General features: G+C 46.1%; 15 non-coding genes across 15 annotated transcripts; all 15 read right to left on the bottom strand.

Moving 5' to 3' along the window:
* Nucleotides 1-1,250: 1,250 nt before the first annotated feature.
* LOC142119439 (U2 spliceosomal RNA) lies at nt 1,251-1,441 on the bottom strand. Its single transcript, XR_012683300.1, has one exon. It is a non-coding gene; the product is annotated as a U2 spliceosomal RNA (small nuclear RNA).
* Nucleotides 1,442-2,255: 814 nt separating this feature from the next.
* LOC142119440 (U2 spliceosomal RNA) lies at nt 2,256-2,446 on the bottom strand. The gene has a single exon (XR_012683301.1). It is a non-coding gene; the product is annotated as a U2 spliceosomal RNA (small nuclear RNA).
* Nucleotides 2,447-3,260: 814 nt separating this feature from the next.
* On the bottom strand, nt 3,261-3,451 carry LOC142119442 (U2 spliceosomal RNA). The gene has a single exon (XR_012683302.1). It is a non-coding gene; the product is annotated as a U2 spliceosomal RNA (small nuclear RNA).
* An 814-nt stretch (nt 3,452-4,265) lies between these two features.
* Nucleotides 4,266-4,450, bottom strand: LOC142119471 (U2 spliceosomal RNA). The gene has a single exon (XR_012683329.1). It is a non-coding gene; the product is annotated as a U2 spliceosomal RNA (small nuclear RNA).
* A 1,530-nt stretch (nt 4,451-5,980) lies between these two features.
* LOC142119443 (U2 spliceosomal RNA) lies at nt 5,981-6,171 on the bottom strand. Its single transcript, XR_012683303.1, has one exon. It is a non-coding gene; the product is annotated as a U2 spliceosomal RNA (small nuclear RNA).
* An 814-nt stretch (nt 6,172-6,985) lies between these two features.
* Nucleotides 6,986-7,176, bottom strand: LOC142119444 (U2 spliceosomal RNA). The gene has a single exon (XR_012683304.1). It is a non-coding gene; the product is annotated as a U2 spliceosomal RNA (small nuclear RNA).
* Nucleotides 7,177-7,990: 814 nt separating this feature from the next.
* On the bottom strand, nt 7,991-8,181 carry LOC142119445 (U2 spliceosomal RNA). The gene has a single exon (XR_012683305.1). It is a non-coding gene; the product is annotated as a U2 spliceosomal RNA (small nuclear RNA).
* An 814-nt stretch (nt 8,182-8,995) lies between these two features.
* On the bottom strand, nt 8,996-9,186 carry LOC142119446 (U2 spliceosomal RNA). Its single transcript, XR_012683306.1, has one exon. It is a non-coding gene; the product is annotated as a U2 spliceosomal RNA (small nuclear RNA).
* An 814-nt stretch (nt 9,187-10,000) lies between these two features.
* On the bottom strand, nt 10,001-10,191 carry LOC142119447 (U2 spliceosomal RNA). The gene has a single exon (XR_012683307.1). It is a non-coding gene; the product is annotated as a U2 spliceosomal RNA (small nuclear RNA).
* An 814-nt stretch (nt 10,192-11,005) lies between these two features.
* LOC142119448 (U2 spliceosomal RNA) lies at nt 11,006-11,196 on the bottom strand. The gene has a single exon (XR_012683308.1). It is a non-coding gene; the product is annotated as a U2 spliceosomal RNA (small nuclear RNA).
* An 814-nt stretch (nt 11,197-12,010) lies between these two features.
* LOC142119449 (U2 spliceosomal RNA) lies at nt 12,011-12,201 on the bottom strand. The gene has a single exon (XR_012683309.1). It is a non-coding gene; the product is annotated as a U2 spliceosomal RNA (small nuclear RNA).
* Nucleotides 12,202-13,015: 814 nt separating this feature from the next.
* On the bottom strand, nt 13,016-13,206 carry LOC142119451 (U2 spliceosomal RNA). The gene has a single exon (XR_012683311.1). It is a non-coding gene; the product is annotated as a U2 spliceosomal RNA (small nuclear RNA).
* An 814-nt stretch (nt 13,207-14,020) lies between these two features.
* LOC142119453 (U2 spliceosomal RNA) lies at nt 14,021-14,211 on the bottom strand. The gene has a single exon (XR_012683312.1). It is a non-coding gene; the product is annotated as a U2 spliceosomal RNA (small nuclear RNA).
* An 814-nt stretch (nt 14,212-15,025) lies between these two features.
* On the bottom strand, nt 15,026-15,216 carry LOC142119454 (U2 spliceosomal RNA). The gene has a single exon (XR_012683313.1). It is a non-coding gene; the product is annotated as a U2 spliceosomal RNA (small nuclear RNA).
* Nucleotides 15,217-16,030: 814 nt separating this feature from the next.
* On the bottom strand, nt 16,031-16,221 carry LOC142119455 (U2 spliceosomal RNA). The gene has a single exon (XR_012683314.1). It is a non-coding gene; the product is annotated as a U2 spliceosomal RNA (small nuclear RNA).
* Between the last annotated feature and the right edge of the window lie 747 nt (nt 16,222-16,968).

The raw sequence follows: 16,968 nt of genomic DNA on the forward strand, positions 1-16,968 counted from the left end.
TGATGGCCACACAGCCCCCCCTAGATCTTCGGGGGTATAGAGCCCATAAGGACCTTATCCGCACCCTAAAATCCGTGAATAAAACATAGAAAAAAGTGGAGTGACAAAACAGGTGAGAAAATAAATAGTGCCGTGTATAACGGCCCCAGCCTTTCGGCCGAGATGTTAAAAATTATTCCTGCCTAGCCAAAAGGCCGGGGCAAGGAAAGGTGTGTGGCATGAAAGTGGGGTTTGTGCAAAGTGCCGCATCAAGTGAGGGTCCCACGCCCCAAGTGATTTTGGCACCCCTGGGTCACCACTCCAGGGGCTCTAGCCCAGGCTTTCAAAGCCACCGGCCCTCTGGCCAGACCAAGCTTTCCCATGGTCCTTTCAGGCACAGGCAAACCCTACTCAGACAGGTACTCACTTGATCTTAGCCAAAAGGCCGAGAAGCGATAACCCGAAATGGGACCCAGGAAAGCGCCCGCTTCTCAGGCTAGGCCTGACAACTGTAGGAGACAGCCACGCCACACGCCGTATACTTTATTTAGCGGCGGCCCACAACACTCCATTGCTGCACATTCTAGGCCCGACTAGCCTGAAAAGCCTGACACCTTCACTGGGACCCTCTTTACACCTCTCTGTCTGCAAAGGCACGCACATGAGCCGAGGACTTTTCAAACGAGATGCCTGCAAAATTTGCATGAACTCCTCCCCTTGACCATAAGTGCAACGACGCCCGCTGATTAGTCGGCCTGCCGTTCCGTCCTCGTCTCCCCAGGCAATTAATCACACTGTCTGCCCAGCTTCTTTCGGAATATTCACAGCATGTCACAGAAACAGCACTTCAAGGTGCATCACAATTGTTTCTCGGGCCACCGGCAAGTAAATAGACAAGGAAGCTGCATGCTGCAACAGCAGGGTTCTAAAAGGTGTGTCATAATCCTCACTTGCCTTTATTCCGTCACTGGGTCCACAAGAGGGAGACACACTACGTCAGATTAATAGTTTCATTCATTCGGAGATCCAATTGAATTAGCAAATCACAAGTTGCTCCATTAAAGAAATAATTGGATCAATGCAGTAATCCTTTTGGACAAAGAAAAGGGTCTTCTTATCTGCAAATGCTTGTTTGCTAAGAGAGATAAGAAACAAAACAACAAAAAGACACAATAAATTGACACGAAATAAGACACAGGAGACAAAAATCTGTTCTTATGGATTTTTGTTGCTGAAAAGAGACATGATTCTATTTTTGGATAACTGGATAAGAGAAGTGCACCGGTCCTGGAAGTACTGCAATACCAGGTCAATGCGTGGAGTGGACAGAGCAAGCTCTTCTTCCATCTCCCTGTTCTAAAAATCCATTTAATATATGGCCCCCAGATAGGGGGCGTATCAGATATTAAACTGATAAGAACAGATACTACACTTGATCTTAGCCAAAAGGCCGAGAAGCGATAACCCGAAATGGGACCCAGGAAAGCGCCCGCTTCTCAGGCTAGGCCTGACAACTGTAGGAGACAGCCACGCCACACGCCGTATACTTTATTTAGCGGCGGCCCACAACACTCCATTGCTGCACATTCTAGGCCCGACTAGCCTGAAAAGCCTGACACCTTCACTGGGACCCTCTTTACACCTCTCTGTCTGCAAAGGCACGCACATGAGCCGAGGACTTTTCAAACGAGATGCCTGCAAAATTTGCATGAACTCCTCCCCTTGACCATAAGTGCAACGACGCCCGCTGATTAGTCGGCCTGCCGTTCCGTCCTCGTCTCCCCAGGCAATTAATCACACTGTCTGCCCAGCTTCTTTCGGAATATTCACAGCATGTCACAGAAACAGCACTTCAAGGTGCATCACAATTGTTTCTCGGGCCACCGGCAAGTAAATAGACAAGGAAGCTGCATGCTGCAACAGCAGGGTTCTAAAAGGTGTGTCATAATCCTCACTTGCCTTTATTCCGTCACTGGGTCCACAAGAGGGAGACACACTACGTCAGATTAATAGTTTCATTCATTCGGAGATCCAATTGAATTAGCAAATCACAAGTTGCTCCATTAAAGAAATAATTGGATCAATGCAGTAATCCTTTTGGACAAAGAAAAGGGTCTTCTTATCTGCAAATGCTTGTTTGCTAAGAGAGATAAGAAACAAAACAACAAAAAGACACAATAAATTGACACGAAATAAGACACAGGAGACAAAAATCTGTTCTTATGGATTTTTGTTGCTGAAAAGAGACATGATTCTATTTTTGGATAACTGGATAAGAGAAGTGCACCGGTCCTGGAAGTACTGCAATACCAGGTCAATGCGTGGAGTGGACAGAGCAAGCTCTTCTTCCATCTCCCTGTTCTAAAAATCCATTTAATATATGGCCCCCAGATAGGGGGCGTATCAGATATTAAACTGATAAGAACAGATACTACACTTGATCTTAGCCAAAAGGCCGAGAAGCGATAACCCGAAATGGGACCCAGGAAAGCGCCCGCTTCTCAGGCTAGGCCTGACAACTGTAGGAGACAGCCACGCCACACGCCGTATACTTTATTTAGCGGCGGCCCACAACACTCCATTGCTGCACATTCTAGGCCCGACTAGCCTGAAAAGCCTGACACCTTCACTGGGACCCTCTTTACACCTCTCTGTCTGCAAAGGCACGCACATGAGCCGAGGACTTTTCAAACGAGATGCCTGCAAAATTTGCATGAACTCCTCCCCTTGACCATAAGTGCAACGACGCCCGCTGATTAGTCGGCCTGCCGTTCCGTCCTCGTCTCCCCAGGCAATTAATCACACTGTCTGCCCAGCTTCTTTCGGAATATTCACAGCATGTCACAGAAACAGCACTTCAAGGTGCATCACAATTGTTTCTCGGGCCACCGGCAAGTAAATAGACAAGGAAGCTGCATGCTGCAACAGCAGGGTTCTAAAAGGTGTGTCATAATCCTCACTTGCCTTTATTCCGTCACTGGGTCCACAAGAGGGAGACACACTACGTCAGATTAATAGTTTCATTCATTCGGAGATCCAATTGAATTAGCAAATCACAAGTTGCTCCATTAAAGAAATAATTGGATCAATGCAGTAATCCTTTTGGACAAAGAAAAGGGTCTTCTTATCTGCAAATGCTTGTTTGCTAAGAGAGATAAGAAACAAAACAACAAAAAGACACAATAAATTGACACGAAATAAGACACAGGAGACAAAAATCTGTTCTTATGGATTTTTGTTGCTGAAAAGAGACATGATTCTATTTTTGGATAACTGGATAAGAGAAGTGCACCGGTCCTGGAAGTACTGCAATACCAGGTCAATGCGTGGAGTGGACAGAGCAAGCTCTTCTTCCATCTCCCTGTTCTAAAAATCCATTTAATATATGGCCCCCAGATAGGGGGCGTATCAGATATTAAACTGATAAGAACAGATACTACACTTGATCTTAGCCAAAAGGCCGAGAAGCGATAACCCGAAATGGGACCCAGGAAAGCGCCCGCTTCTCAGGCTAGGCCTGACAACTGTAGGAGACAGCCACGCCACACGCCGTATACTTTATTTAGCGGCGGCCCACAACACTCCATTGCTGCACATTCTAGGCCCGACTAGCCTGAAAAGCCTGACACCTTCACTGGGACCCTCTTTACACCTCTCTGTCTGCAAAGGCACGCACATGAGCCGAGGACTTTTCAAACGAGATGCCTGCAAAATTTGCATGAACTCCTCCCCTTGACCATAAGTGCAACGACGCCCGCTGATTAGTCGGCCTGCCGTTCCGTCCTCGTCTCCCCAGGCAATTAATCACACTGTCTGCCCAGCTTCTTTCGGAATATTCACAGCATGTCACAGAAACAGCACTTCAAGGTGCATCACAATTGTTTCTCGGGCCACCGGCAAGTAAATAGACAAGGAAGCTGCATGCTGCAACAGCAGGGTTCTAAAAGGTGTGTCATAATCCTCACTTGCCTTTATTCCGTCACTGGGTCCACAAGAGGGAGACACACTACGTCAGATTAATAGTTTCATTCATTCGGAGATCCAATTGAATTAGCAAATCACAAGTTGCTCCATTAAAGAAATAATTGGATCAATGCAGTAATCCTTTTGGACAAAGAAAAGGGTCTTCTTATCTGCAAATGCTTGTTTGCTAAGAGAGATAAGAAACAAAACAACAAAAAGACACAATAAATTGACACGAAATAAGACACAGGAGACAAAAATCTGTTCTTATGGATTTTTGTTGCTGAAAAGAGACATGATTCTATTTTTGGATAACTGGATAAGAGAAGTGCACCGGTCCTGGAAGTACTGCAATACCAGGTCAATGCGTGGAGTGGACAGAGCAAGCTCTTCTTCCATCTCCCTGTTCTAAAAATCCATTTAATATATGGCCCCCAGATAGGGGGCGTATCAGATATTAAACTGATAAGAACAGATTTTTTATTGAAAGCCTGAAAAGCAGTGCTTTCACCCTAGTGCTCGAAAAAAAAGTGCAAAACTTTAAAAAACGTGCATAAGGGTGCGGTACGTGGCCCTCCTTAAGAAAGGAAGGGCCCTAGTCCCCGACCCCCGGATCCAAAAAGGACCCTTAGGGGGCAAGGGTCTTCAGACCCCCCTTCGCCGCAAAGCTAGGGGGGGTCCCTTTGGCCCTGGGATCCACCGAGGCTTCACCCAGGGCTCTACGTCTAGTCCACCCCCTAAAGGGAGGACCTCCAGTGTTTTCAGGGGGGCCGGAACCTCAGGGCCACACAGCCCCCCCTAGATCTCTCGGGGGGAGAACCCATAAGGGCCCAGCCCGCACCAATAAAATCCAAGTGAAAAAAACATAAAAAGGTGATAGAGACAAAACGGTGAGAAATAAATAGTGCCGTGCATAACGGCCCCAGCCTTTCGGCCGAGATGTTAAAAATTGTTCCTGCCTAGCCAAAAAGGCCGGGGCAAGAAAGGGTGGTGGTAGCTGGAAGTGAGATTGTGCTCTGTGCCTTTGTGTCAAGTGAGGATAATTTAGACCTCAAGTGATGTCGGGCACCCCTGGGTCACCACTCCAGGGGCACTTTTTAGACTCAGGCTTCCAAGCTACCGGCCTCCTGGCCAGACCAAGCTTTCCCATAGTCTTTTCAGGTTGGGCGAGGCCTTACTCAGACAGGTACTCACTTGATCTTAGCCAAAAGGCCGAGAAGCGATAACCCGAAATGGGACCCAGGAAAGCGCCCGCTTCTCAGGCTAGGCCTGACAACTGTAGGAGACAGCCACGCCACACGCCGTATACTTTATTTAGCGGCGGCCCACAACACTCCATTGCTGCACATTCTAGGCCCGACTAGCCTGAAAAGCCTGACACCTTCACTGGGACCCTCTTTACACCTCTCTGTCTGCAAAGGCACGCACATGAGCCGAGGACTTTTCAAACGAGATGCCTGCAAAATTTGCATGAACTCCTCCCCTTGACCATAAGTGCAACGACGCCCGCTGATTAGTCGGCCTGCCGTTCCGTCCTCGTCTCCCCAGGCAATTAATCACACTGTCTGCCCAGCTTCTTTCGGAATATTCACAGCATGTCACAGAAACAGCACTTCAAGGTGCATCACAATTGTTTCTCGGGCCACCGGCAAGTAAATAGACAAGGAAGCTGCATGCTGCAACAGCAGGGTTCTAAAAGGTGTGTCATAATCCTCACTTGCCTTTATTCCGTCACTGGGTCCACAAGAGGGAGACACACTACGTCAGATTAATAGTTTCATTCATTCGGAGATCCAATTGAATTAGCAAATCACAAGTTGCTCCATTAAAGAAATAATTGGATCAATGCAGTAATCCTTTTGGACAAAGAAAAGGGTCTTCTTATCTGCAAATGCTTGTTTGCTAAGAGAGATAAGAAACAAAACAACAAAAAGACACAATAAATTGACACGAAATAAGACACAGGAGACAAAAATCTGTTCTTATGGATTTTTGTTGCTGAAAAGAGACATGATTCTATTTTTGGATAACTGGATAAGAGAAGTGCACCGGTCCTGGAAGTACTGCAATACCAGGTCAATGCGTGGAGTGGACAGAGCAAGCTCTTCTTCCATCTCCCTGTTCTAAAAATCCATTTAATATATGGCCCCCAGATAGGGGGCGTATCAGATATTAAACTGATAAGAACAGATACTACACTTGATCTTAGCCAAAAGGCCGAGAAGCGATAACCCGAAATGGGACCCAGGAAAGCGCCCGCTTCTCAGGCTAGGCCTGACAACTGTAGGAGACAGCCACGCCACACGCCGTATACTTTATTTAGCGGCGGCCCACAACACTCCATTGCTGCACATTCTAGGCCCGACTAGCCTGAAAAGCCTGACACCTTCACTGGGACCCTCTTTACACCTCTCTGTCTGCAAAGGCACGCACATGAGCCGAGGACTTTTCAAACGAGATGCCTGCAAAATTTGCATGAACTCCTCCCCTTGACCATAAGTGCAACGACGCCCGCTGATTAGTCGGCCTGCCGTTCCGTCCTCGTCTCCCCAGGCAATTAATCACACTGTCTGCCCAGCTTCTTTCGGAATATTCACAGCATGTCACAGAAACAGCACTTCAAGGTGCATCACAATTGTTTCTCGGGCCACCGGCAAGTAAATAGACAAGGAAGCTGCATGCTGCAACAGCAGGGTTCTAAAAGGTGTGTCATAATCCTCACTTGCCTTTATTCCGTCACTGGGTCCACAAGAGGGAGACACACTACGTCAGATTAATAGTTTCATTCATTCGGAGATCCAATTGAATTAGCAAATCACAAGTTGCTCCATTAAAGAAATAATTGGATCAATGCAGTAATCCTTTTGGACAAAGAAAAGGGTCTTCTTATCTGCAAATGCTTGTTTGCTAAGAGAGATAAGAAACAAAACAACAAAAAGACACAATAAATTGACACGAAATAAGACACAGGAGACAAAAATCTGTTCTTATGGATTTTTGTTGCTGAAAAGAGACATGATTCTATTTTTGGATAACTGGATAAGAGAAGTGCACCGGTCCTGGAAGTACTGCAATACCAGGTCAATGCGTGGAGTGGACAGAGCAAGCTCTTCTTCCATCTCCCTGTTCTAAAAATCCATTTAATATATGGCCCCCAGATAGGGGGCGTATCAGATATTAAACTGATAAGAACAGATACTACACTTGATCTTAGCCAAAAGGCCGAGAAGCGATAACCCGAAATGGGACCCAGGAAAGCGCCCGCTTCTCAGGCTAGGCCTGACAACTGTAGGAGACAGCCACGCCACACGCCGTATACTTTATTTAGCGGCGGCCCACAACACTCCATTGCTGCACATTCTAGGCCCGACTAGCCTGAAAAGCCTGACACCTTCACTGGGACCCTCTTTACACCTCTCTGTCTGCAAAGGCACGCACATGAGCCGAGGACTTTTCAAACGAGATGCCTGCAAAATTTGCATGAACTCCTCCCCTTGACCATAAGTGCAACGACGCCCGCTGATTAGTCGGCCTGCCGTTCCGTCCTCGTCTCCCCAGGCAATTAATCACACTGTCTGCCCAGCTTCTTTCGGAATATTCACAGCATGTCACAGAAACAGCACTTCAAGGTGCATCACAATTGTTTCTCGGGCCACCGGCAAGTAAATAGACAAGGAAGCTGCATGCTGCAACAGCAGGGTTCTAAAAGGTGTGTCATAATCCTCACTTGCCTTTATTCCGTCACTGGGTCCACAAGAGGGAGACACACTACGTCAGATTAATAGTTTCATTCATTCGGAGATCCAATTGAATTAGCAAATCACAAGTTGCTCCATTAAAGAAATAATTGGATCAATGCAGTAATCCTTTTGGACAAAGAAAAGGGTCTTCTTATCTGCAAATGCTTGTTTGCTAAGAGAGATAAGAAACAAAACAACAAAAAGACACAATAAATTGACACGAAATAAGACACAGGAGACAAAAATCTGTTCTTATGGATTTTTGTTGCTGAAAAGAGACATGATTCTATTTTTGGATAACTGGATAAGAGAAGTGCACCGGTCCTGGAAGTACTGCAATACCAGGTCAATGCGTGGAGTGGACAGAGCAAGCTCTTCTTCCATCTCCCTGTTCTAAAAATCCATTTAATATATGGCCCCCAGATAGGGGGCGTATCAGATATTAAACTGATAAGAACAGATACTACACTTGATCTTAGCCAAAAGGCCGAGAAGCGATAACCCGAAATGGGACCCAGGAAAGCGCCCGCTTCTCAGGCTAGGCCTGACAACTGTAGGAGACAGCCACGCCACACGCCGTATACTTTATTTAGCGGCGGCCCACAACACTCCATTGCTGCACATTCTAGGCCCGACTAGCCTGAAAAGCCTGACACCTTCACTGGGACCCTCTTTACACCTCTCTGTCTGCAAAGGCACGCACATGAGCCGAGGACTTTTCAAACGAGATGCCTGCAAAATTTGCATGAACTCCTCCCCTTGACCATAAGTGCAACGACGCCCGCTGATTAGTCGGCCTGCCGTTCCGTCCTCGTCTCCCCAGGCAATTAATCACACTGTCTGCCCAGCTTCTTTCGGAATATTCACAGCATGTCACAGAAACAGCACTTCAAGGTGCATCACAATTGTTTCTCGGGCCACCGGCAAGTAAATAGACAAGGAAGCTGCATGCTGCAACAGCAGGGTTCTAAAAGGTGTGTCATAATCCTCACTTGCCTTTATTCCGTCACTGGGTCCACAAGAGGGAGACACACTACGTCAGATTAATAGTTTCATTCATTCGGAGATCCAATTGAATTAGCAAATCACAAGTTGCTCCATTAAAGAAATAATTGGATCAATGCAGTAATCCTTTTGGACAAAGAAAAGGGTCTTCTTATCTGCAAATGCTTGTTTGCTAAGAGAGATAAGAAACAAAACAACAAAAAGACACAATAAATTGACACGAAATAAGACACAGGAGACAAAAATCTGTTCTTATGGATTTTTGTTGCTGAAAAGAGACATGATTCTATTTTTGGATAACTGGATAAGAGAAGTGCACCGGTCCTGGAAGTACTGCAATACCAGGTCAATGCGTGGAGTGGACAGAGCAAGCTCTTCTTCCATCTCCCTGTTCTAAAAATCCATTTAATATATGGCCCCCAGATAGGGGGCGTATCAGATATTAAACTGATAAGAACAGATACTACACTTGATCTTAGCCAAAAGGCCGAGAAGCGATAACCCGAAATGGGACCCAGGAAAGCGCCCGCTTCTCAGGCTAGGCCTGACAACTGTAGGAGACAGCCACGCCACACGCCGTATACTTTATTTAGCGGCGGCCCACAACACTCCATTGCTGCACATTCTAGGCCCGACTAGCCTGAAAAGCCTGACACCTTCACTGGGACCCTCTTTACACCTCTCTGTCTGCAAAGGCACGCACATGAGCCGAGGACTTTTCAAACGAGATGCCTGCAAAATTTGCATGAACTCCTCCCCTTGACCATAAGTGCAACGACGCCCGCTGATTAGTCGGCCTGCCGTTCCGTCCTCGTCTCCCCAGGCAATTAATCACACTGTCTGCCCAGCTTCTTTCGGAATATTCACAGCATGTCACAGAAACAGCACTTCAAGGTGCATCACAATTGTTTCTCGGGCCACCGGCAAGTAAATAGACAAGGAAGCTGCATGCTGCAACAGCAGGGTTCTAAAAGGTGTGTCATAATCCTCACTTGCCTTTATTCCGTCACTGGGTCCACAAGAGGGAGACACACTACGTCAGATTAATAGTTTCATTCATTCGGAGATCCAATTGAATTAGCAAATCACAAGTTGCTCCATTAAAGAAATAATTGGATCAATGCAGTAATCCTTTTGGACAAAGAAAAGGGTCTTCTTATCTGCAAATGCTTGTTTGCTAAGAGAGATAAGAAACAAAACAACAAAAAGACACAATAAATTGACACGAAATAAGACACAGGAGACAAAAATCTGTTCTTATGGATTTTTGTTGCTGAAAAGAGACATGATTCTATTTTTGGATAACTGGATAAGAGAAGTGCACCGGTCCTGGAAGTACTGCAATACCAGGTCAATGCGTGGAGTGGACAGAGCAAGCTCTTCTTCCATCTCCCTGTTCTAAAAATCCATTTAATATATGGCCCCCAGATAGGGGGCGTATCAGATATTAAACTGATAAGAACAGATACTACACTTGATCTTAGCCAAAAGGCCGAGAAGCGATAACCCGAAATGGGACCCAGGAAAGCGCCCGCTTCTCAGGCTAGGCCTGACAACTGTAGGAGACAGCCACGCCACACGCCGTATACTTTATTTAGCGGCGGCCCACAACACTCCATTGCTGCACATTCTAGGCCCGACTAGCCTGAAAAGCCTGACACCTTCACTGGGACCCTCTTTACACCTCTCTGTCTGCAAAGGCACGCACATGAGCCGAGGACTTTTCAAACGAGATGCCTGCAAAATTTGCATGAACTCCTCCCCTTGACCATAAGTGCAACGACGCCCGCTGATTAGTCGGCCTGCCGTTCCGTCCTCGTCTCCCCAGGCAATTAATCACACTGTCTGCCCAGCTTCTTTCGGAATATTCACAGCATGTCACAGAAACAGCACTTCAAGGTGCATCACAATTGTTTCTCGGGCCACCGGCAAGTAAATAGACAAGGAAGCTGCATGCTGCAACAGCAGGGTTCTAAAAGGTGTGTCATAATCCTCACTTGCCTTTATTCCGTCACTGGGTCCACAAGAGGGAGACACACTACGTCAGATTAATAGTTTCATTCATTCGGAGATCCAATTGAATTAGCAAATCACAAGTTGCTCCATTAAAGAAATAATTGGATCAATGCAGTAATCCTTTTGGACAAAGAAAAGGGTCTTCTTATCTGCAAATGCTTGTTTGCTAAGAGAGATAAGAAACAAAACAACAAAAAGACACAATAAATTGACACGAAATAAGACACAGGAGACAAAAATCTGTTCTTATGGATTTTTGTTGCTGAAAAGAGACATGATTCTATTTTTGGATAACTGGATAAGAGAAGTGCACCGGTCCTGGAAGTACTGCAATACCAGGTCAATGCGTGGAGTGGACAGAGCAAGCTCTTCTTCCATCTCCCTGTTCTAAAAATCCATTTAATATATGGCCCCCAGATAGGGGGCGTATCAGATATTAAACTGATAAGAACAGATACTACACTTGATCTTAGCCAAAAGGCCGAGAAGCGATAACCCGAAATGGGACCCAGGAAAGCGCCCGCTTCTCAGGCTAGGCCTGACAACTGTAGGAGACAGCCACGCCACACGCCGTATACTTTATTTAGCGGCGGCCCACAACACTCCATTGCTGCACATTCTAGGCCCGACTAGCCTGAAAAGCCTGACACCTTCACTGGGACCCTCTTTACACCTCTCTGTCTGCAAAGGCACGCACATGAGCCGAGGACTTTTCAAACGAGATGCCTGCAAAATTTGCATGAACTCCTCCCCTTGACCATAAGTGCAACGACGCCCGCTGATTAGTCGGCCTGCCGTTCCGTCCTCGTCTCCCCAGGCAATTAATCACACTGTCTGCCCAGCTTCTTTCGGAATATTCACAGCATGTCACAGAAACAGCACTTCAAGGTGCATCACAATTGTTTCTCGGGCCACCGGCAAGTAAATAGACAAGGAAGCTGCATGCTGCAACAGCAGGGTTCTAAAAGGTGTGTCATAATCCTCACTTGCCTTTATTCCGTCACTGGGTCCACAAGAGGGAGACACACTACGTCAGATTAATAGTTTCATTCATTCGGAGATCCAATTGAATTAGCAAATCACAAGTTGCTCCATTAAAGAAATAATTGGATCAATGCAGTAATCCTTTTGGACAAAGAAAAGGGTCTTCTTATCTGCAAATGCTTGTTTGCTAAGAGAGATAAGAAACAAAACAACAAAAAGACACAATAAATTGACACGAAATAAGACACAGGAGACAAAAATCTGTTCTTATGGATTTTTGTTGCTGAAAAGAGACATGATTCTATTTTTGGATAACTGGATAAGAGAAGTGCACCGGTCCTGGAAGTACTGCAATACCAGGTCAATGCGTGGAGTGGACAGAGCAAGCTCTTCTTCCATCTCCCTGTTCTAAAAATCCATTTAATATATGGCCCCCAGATAGGGGGCGTATCAGATATTAAACTGATAAGAACAGATACTACACTTGATCTTAGCCAAAAGGCCGAGAAGCGATAACCCGAAATGGGACCCAGGAAAGCGCCCGCTTCTCAGGCTAGGCCTGACAACTGTAGGAGACAGCCACGCCACACGCCGTATACTTTATTTAGCGGCGGCCCACAACACTCCATTGCTGCACATTCTAGGCCCGACTAGCCTGAAAAGCCTGACACCTTCACTGGGACCCTCTTTACACCTCTCTGTCTGCAAAGGCACGCACATGAGCCGAGGACTTTTCAAACGAGATGCCTGCAAAATTTGCATGAACTCCTCCCCTTGACCATAAGTGCAACGACGCCCGCTGATTAGTCGGCCTGCCGTTCCGTCCTCGTCTCCCCAGGCAATTAATCACACTGTCTGCCCAGCTTCTTTCGGAATATTCACAGCATGTCACAGAAACAGCACTTCAAGGTGCATCACAATTGTTTCTCGGGCCACCGGCAAGTAAATAGACAAGGAAGCTGCATGCTGCAACAGCAGGGTTCTAAAAGGTGTGTCATAATCCTCACTTGCCTTTATTCCGTCACTGGGTCCACAAGAGGGAGACACACTACGTCAGATTAATAGTTTCATTCATTCGGAGATCCAATTGAATTAGCAAATCACAAGTTGCTCCATTAAAGAAATAATTGGATCAATGCAGTAATCCTTTTGGACAAAGAAAAGGGTCTTCTTATCTGCAAATGCTTGTTTGCTAAGAGAGATAAGAAACAAAACAACAAAAAGACACAATAAATTGACACGAAATAAGACACAGGAGACAAAAATCTGTTCTTATGGATTTTTGTTGCTGAAAAGAGACATGATTCTATTTTTGGATAACTGGATAAGAGAAGTGCACCGGTCCTGGAAGTACTGCAATACCAGGTCAATGCGTGGAGTGGACAGAGCAAGCTCTTCTTCCATCTCCCTGTTCTAAAAATCCATTTAATATATGGCCCCCAGATAGGGGGCGTATCAGATATTAAACTGATAAGAACAGATACTACACTTGATCTTAGCCAAAAGGCCGAGAAGCGATAACCCGAAATGGGACCCAGGAAAGCGCCCGCTTCTCAGGCTAGGCCTGACAACTGTAGGAGACAGCCACGCCACACGCCGTATACTTTATTTAGCGGCGGCCCACAACACTCCATTGCTGCACATTCTAGGCCCGACTAGCCTGAAAAGCCTGACACCTTCACTGGGACCCTCTTTACACCTCTCTGTCTGCAAAGGCACGCACATGAGCCGAGGACTTTTCAAACGAGATGCCTGCAAAATTTGCATGAACTCCTCCCCTTGACCATAAGTGCAACGACGCCCGCTGATTAGTCGGCCTGCCGTTCCGTCCTCGTCTCCCCAGGCAATTAATCACACTGTCTGCCCAGCTTCTTTCGGAATATTCACAGCATGTCACAGAAACAGCACTTCAAGGTGCATCACAATTGTTTCTCGGGCCACCGGCAAGTAAATAGACAAGGAAGCTGCATGCTGCAACAGCAGGGTTCTAAAAGGTGTGTCATAATCCTCACTTGCCTTTATTCCGTCACTGGGTCCACAAGAGGGAGACACACTACGTCAGATTAATAGTTTCATTCATTCGGAGATCCAATTGAATTAGCAAATCACAAGTTGCTCCATTAAAGAAATAATTGGATCAATGCAGTAATCCTTTTGGACAAAGAAAAGGGTCTTCTTATCTGCAAATGCTTGTTTGCTAAGAGAGATAAGAAACAAAACAACAAAAAGACACAATAAATTGACACGAAATAAGACACAGGAGACAAAAATCTGTTCTTATGGATTTTTGTTGCTGAAAAGAGACATGATTCTATTTTTGGATAACTGGATAAGAGAAGTGCACCGGTCCTGGAAGTACTGCAATACCAGGTCAATGCGTGGAGTGGACAGAGCAAGCTCTTCTTCCATCTCCCTGTTCTAAAAATCCATTTAATATATGGCCCCCAGATAGGGGGCGTATCAGATATTAAACTGATAAGAACAGATACTACACTTGATCTTAGCCAAAAGGCCGAGAAGCGATAACCCGAAATGGGACCCAGGAAAGCGCCCGCTTCTCAGGCTAGGCCTGACAACTGTAGGAGACAGCCACGCCACACGCCGTATACTTTATTTAGCGGCGGCCCACAACACTCCATTGCTGCACATTCTAGGCCCGACTAGCCTGAAAAGCCTGACACCTTCACTGGGACCCTCTTTACACCTCTCTGTCTGCAAAGGCACGCACATGAGCCGAGGACTTTTCAAACGAGATGCCTGCAAAATTTGCATGAACTCCTCCCCTTGACCATAAGTGCAACGACGCCCGCTGATTAGTCGGCCTGCCGTTCCGTCCTCGTCTCCCCAGGCAATTAATCACACTGTCTGCCCAGCTTCTTTCGGAATATTCACAGCATGTCACAGAAACAGCACTTCAAGGTGCATCACAATTGTTTCTCGGGCCACCGGCAAGTAAATAGACAAGGAAGCTGCATGCTGCAACAGCAGGGTTCTAAAAGGTGTGTCATAATCCTCACTTGCCTTTATTCCGTCACTGGGTCCACAAGAGGGAGACACACTACGTCAGATTAATAGTTTCATTCATTCGGAGATCCAATTGAATTAGCAAATCACAAGTTGCTCCATTAAAGAAATAATTGGATCAATGCAGTAATCCTTTTGGACAAAGAAAAGGGTCTTCTTATCTGCAAATGCTTGTTTGCTAAGAGAGATAAGAAACAAAACAACAAAAAGACACAATAAATTGACACGAAATAAGACACAGGAGACAAAAATCTGTTCTTATGGATTTTTGTTGCTGAAAAGAGACATGATTCTATTTTTGGATAACTGGATAAGAGAAGTGCACCGGTCCTGGAAGTACTGCAATACCAGGTCAATGCGTGGAGTGGACAGAGCAAGCTCTTCTTCCATCTCCCTGTTCTAAAAATCCATTTAATATATGGCCCCCAGATAGGGGGCGTATCAGATATTAAACTGATAAGAACAGATACTACACTTGATCTTAGCCAAAAGGCCGAGAAGCGATAACCCGAAATGGGACCCAGGAAAGCGCCCGCTTCTCAGGCTAGGCCTGACAACTGTAGGAGACAGCCACGCCACACGCCGTATACTTTATTTAGCGGCGGCCCACAACACTCCATTGCTGCACATTCTAGGCCCGACTAGCCTGAAAAGCCTGACACCTTCACTGGGACCCTCTTTACACCTCTCTGTCTGCAAAGGCACGCACATGAGCCGAGGACTTTTCAAACGAGATGCCTGCAAAATTTGCATGAACTCCTCCCCTTGACCATAAGTGCAACGACGCCCGCTGATTAGTCGGCCTGCCGTTCCGTCCTCGTCTCCCCAGGCAATTAATCACACTGTCTGCCCAGCTTCTTTCGGAATATTCACAGCATGTCACAGAAACAGCACTTCAAGGTGCATCACAATTGTTTCTCGGGCCACCGGCAAGTAAATAGACAAGGAAGCTGCATGCTGCAACAGCAGGGTTCTAAAAGGTGTGTCATAATCCTCACTTGCCTTTATTCCGTCACTGGGTCCACAAGAGGGAGACACACTACGTCAGATTAATAGTTTCATTCATTCGGAGATCCAATTGAATTAGCAAATCACAAGTTGCTCCATTAAAGAAATAATTGGATCAATGCAGTAATCCTTTTGGACAAAGAAAAGGGTCTTCTTATCTGCAAATGCTTGTTTGCTAAGAGAGATAAGAAACAAAACAACAAAAAGACACAATAAATTGACACGAAATAAGACACAGGAGACAAAAATCTGTTCTTATGGATTTTTGTTGCTGAAAAGAGACATGATTCTATTTTTGGATAACTGGATAAGAGAAGTGCACCGGTCCTGGAAGTACTGCAATACCAGGTCAATGCGTGGAGTGGACAGAGCAAGCTCTTCTTCCATCTCCCTGTTCTAAAAATCCATTTAATATATGGCCCCCAGATAGGGGGCGTATCAGATATTAAACTGATAAGAACAGATACTACACTTGATCTTAGCCAAAAGGCCGAGAAGCGATAACCCGAAATGGGACCCAGGAAAGCGCCCGCTTCTCAGGCTAGGCCTGACAACTGTAGGAGACAGCCACGCCACACGCCGTATACTTTATTTAGCGGCGGCCCACAACACTCCATTGCTGCACATTCTAGGCCCGACTAGCCTGAAAAGCCTGACACCTTCACTGGGACCCTCTTTACACCTCTCTGTCTGCAAAGGCACGCACATGAGCCGAGGACTTTTCAAACGAGATGCCTGCAAAATTTGCATGAACTCCTCCCCTTGACCATAAGTGCAACGACGCCCGCTGATTAGTCGGCCTGCCGTTCCGTCCTCGTCTCCCCAGGCAATTAATCACACTGTCTGCCCAGCTTCTTTCGGAATATTCACAGCATGTCACAGAAACAGCACTTCAAGGTGCATCACAATTGTTTCTCGGGCCACCGGCAAGTAAATAGACAAGGAAGCTGCATGCTGCAACAGCAGGGTTCTAAAAGGTGTGTCATAATCCTCACTTGCCTTTATTCCGTCACTGGGTCCACAAGAGGGAGACACACTACGTCAGATTAATAGTTTCATTCATTCGGAGATCCAATTGAATTAGCAAATCACAAGTTGCTCCATTAAAGAAATAATTGGATCAATGCAGTAATCCTTTTGGACAAAGAAAAGGGTCTTCTTATCTGCAAATGCTTGTTTGCTAAGAGAGATAAGAAACAAAACAACAAAAAGACACAATAAATTGACACGAAATAAGACACAGGAGACA

Source organism: Mixophyes fleayi, unplaced genomic scaffold (assembly GCF_038048845.1).
Source record: "Mixophyes fleayi isolate aMixFle1 unplaced genomic scaffold, aMixFle1.hap1 Scaffold_190, whole genome shotgun sequence".
Taxonomy (NCBI): domain Eukaryota; kingdom Metazoa; phylum Chordata; class Amphibia; order Anura; family Limnodynastidae; genus Mixophyes; species Mixophyes fleayi.